Consider the following 3,075-nt stretch of genomic DNA (forward strand, 5'->3'; position numbering starts at 1 on the left):
TTGAACAGCAGCTGCACATGAGGCTCTTTTGACCCCTCTTTTAATTTTTTATTTCAGGCTCAAGCTCGGTTCGTCATCGTTTTGGCCAGTCTAAGGCGGTGAAGGTGTACCGTCTGATCACTAGAAACTATGAGAGGAAAATGCTGGATAAAGCTAGTCTGAAGCTCAGGCTGGACCGTCCCGTCCTGCAGAGCATGAGTGGCAACAACAACGGGGTGAGAAAAATAAAATCTGTCATATTTCTAGATGCCAAGTCATGTTTGGGTCAGTCGCTGTTGCAGTACGCTTAGTTTATTTTCAAAAAGAGTTTTCTAAATCCACTTGTGTAAATGTCTCTCTGCGTCGCCTTTAGCCGGTCCAGCAGTTCTCCAAGAAGGAGAACGAGGACCTGCTGAGGAAAGGAGCCTACGCTGCCATCATGGACGAGAACGACGAAGGCAATCGCTTCTTAAGAAAACAAAGACATTATTAATAATAGTAACAACAATAATATTAGTATAACTATTTATATAGCACTTACACAATAATTGCAAAGTGATTCTCACAACAAAAATAAAGAACAAAACAATAAAAAACTAATTATTATAGGAATGTTAAAATACAAATAAATGATAAACATTCTGAGAGGCCGACTACAAAAGGTAGACTCAATGGCTCTTGATGACATCAATGAGCAGTCCCAAAACATGCTGCTGTATAAAAATAAATAGGTCCAGATTTCTTCTATTTAGTGTTGGATGATTTGTTGTATTGATTGCTGATGGATGTTAAGATATGTTTTACAATTATAACAAAAAGATTATTGTAATTGGAATCAAAAAGTTTACAAATCGTAGTTTTAATAAAATGACTAGCAATATAGGATTTATTCAACAGCGGTAAAGCATTAAGTTACTAAATTAACGTACACTGAACTGTAAAACTTACCACTATTTAGGAAAGGAACTGATCAGAAGGATTGACTAGTAAGACAGCAAAGAGGCGGAGGAGGTCTCTGTAATGTACAACCATTGGTAGGTTACACCTGAAAGAAAGATAAGGAAATAAGACAACACAGGAGGACAAACACCTTCTTAAGTAAAAGACCAAATCATGTCAAGCTTTAACCTGAGGCTGTTTTTTCAGTCTTTACAATGCACAGTTGTAAATTACATTCCAAAAGCAAAATTCAAACTCAACACCATAAATAACTGGGTACCAAAGTGCTTTACCTGATAGGACACGTTCCACACGGAGCAGCAACCATCCGGCTGGCCGTATCTGCATATCATCTCCTCTCTCTCCACTGTTTCCAGTAGATCTCTACTGCCTGTCCAATAAAACTGAAATGCCCCAAACAATCATATTTAAAAAGTTAAAAACAATAACTTGCTTTTGGCATTCAAATGTATTATAATCTCACCTTTTTCCTGGATGTCAGGAAGGCGTTCCCTTCAAGTCCGCAACCAGTCATAAGAGTTCAAATGCAAAGCCTGAAAGATGACAAGAGCGGGAGACTTACATGTTACAAGATAAGTAATACCAGAGCAGTGTTTAGGACATGCAGAGAACAGATCAAATCCCCTGACAGGCTCACACACTTTGGTGATGTCCTCATCTGATAATGATGTTTCATTTTTAGCAGCAAAGTAACATTACTCAAGGTATATGTTGGACCCAACTCATGTACAGTATGTTTTGAATCTCCTCAACAATGGTCTGTATAGTTGAGTAGAAACAAACTGTCCCTACAGTTTCAGGTAGATTAACAAAGAAAAGTTTGCAATGAAGCACAAAACCCCTCTTTGTATTAAACTAGCTGCCACAGAAAGTACAGCTTAACATGCTAACCTGGTGGAGTTAGCTAACGTTAGCTAACTTCATGTCCAACACAAAACCTCTAACGTGCATTACATTGACGATTTTAAAAACAACTTAACTCTCTCAACTTGTAAAATAACGTTAATTTAACATACCCTTAAATAACTACATCACGTGTTTCAGGGGCAACACAAACTGCAGAAAACGTTAGCTGCTAACTGTTGTTAGCTAAGACAGCTAGCTCGTAACGATAGCCTCCTAGCAAACGTAAGATTACGTTAACATTAACTTAACGTTGTAAGAAAGCAAAACGAACCTTCGAGACATATTTTACTCTCAGACTGGGTGTAATTGTGTAGCGTTGCTTGCCTCCAGAAGGACTTTTAGCTGTTTCCCAGTAGAGACTAGAGAGAGCTGTCAGAGCGGTTGCTCTCAGAAGAGCAGCATTGGGCGGACCAGATAAGACCAGAGAAGACCAGATAAGAACCAGTTAAGTCTTGGAGCCCACCGACGTCTTCCATGCTGTTATTTTCATTTAGTAGTTTGCCTTATAGTCCTTCTCCTCCATTTTCTTCCTCTTCTCGAGTAGCCAGTGTGGTGCTGTTGCTTTGGTCTGGGTCTCTGGACCTGTGAGCTAACCACGCCCCGTTCATTTGCATATAACGAATGGAAATGTCTGATCATGAAATACAAGTCACATGAAATAAGCCATTATGAAATACGAGTCTCTTGAAATAAAGAAACGCGTCATTATGAAATACAAGTCATCTGAAATAAATAAATATGTGATTATGAAATACGAGTCTCTTGAAATAAATAAATTTGTCATTATGAAATACAAGTCTCTTGAAATAAATAAATGTGTCATTATGAAATACAAGTCTCTTGAAATAAATAAATGTGTCATTATGAAATAAAAGTCCCATGAAATAAATAAATGTGTATTTAAATGTCCATGTATACATATTTATTGCCTAATTTATTTATTTTATAATTTATTTCATAGGCATATTTATATATATATATATATATATGTATTTATTTAATTATTTATGTATATATTTATTTATTTAATATTGGCTTAAATGGCATTCCATACAGGTCGGGCTATGTTGACGTTATGTCAAGTCCCCTGCCGGCTTTTGCCAACGCAAGGGGGGGGGCCTTATGGCGCATTTCCACTGCAACGGGGTAGCCCCGTTAAGCGTCCCTAAGCGTCCTCGCTCAGGCCTCGGGCTGCCTCGCTGGCCGGCCGAGGCCGTGGCGCATTTCCAT

The 3,075-nt window shown here is 38.2% G+C and overlaps 1 long non-coding RNA gene across 2 annotated transcripts; it reads right to left on the reverse strand.

The window, feature by feature from the left end:
* Positions 1-358: 358 nt before the first annotated feature.
* LOC139433882 (uncharacterized) lies at positions 359-2,558 on the reverse strand. 2 transcript variants are annotated; one of them, XR_011643271.1, is made up of 5 exons: positions 2,117-2,558; positions 1,403-1,472; positions 1,212-1,322; positions 928-1,024; positions 359-444 (listed from the first exon to the last, which is right to left on the reverse strand). It is a non-coding gene; the product is annotated as an uncharacterized lncRNA (long non-coding RNA). The 2 variants fall into 2 exon arrangements; XR_011643270.1 differs by having other exon boundaries at positions 382-447.
* Positions 2,559-3,075: the final 517 nt, after the last annotated feature.

This window comes from Pseudochaenichthys georgianus, chromosome 5, assembly GCF_902827115.2.
Source record: "Pseudochaenichthys georgianus chromosome 5, fPseGeo1.2, whole genome shotgun sequence".
In the NCBI taxonomy this organism is placed as follows: Eukaryota; Metazoa; Chordata; class Actinopteri; order Perciformes; family Channichthyidae; genus Pseudochaenichthys; species Pseudochaenichthys georgianus.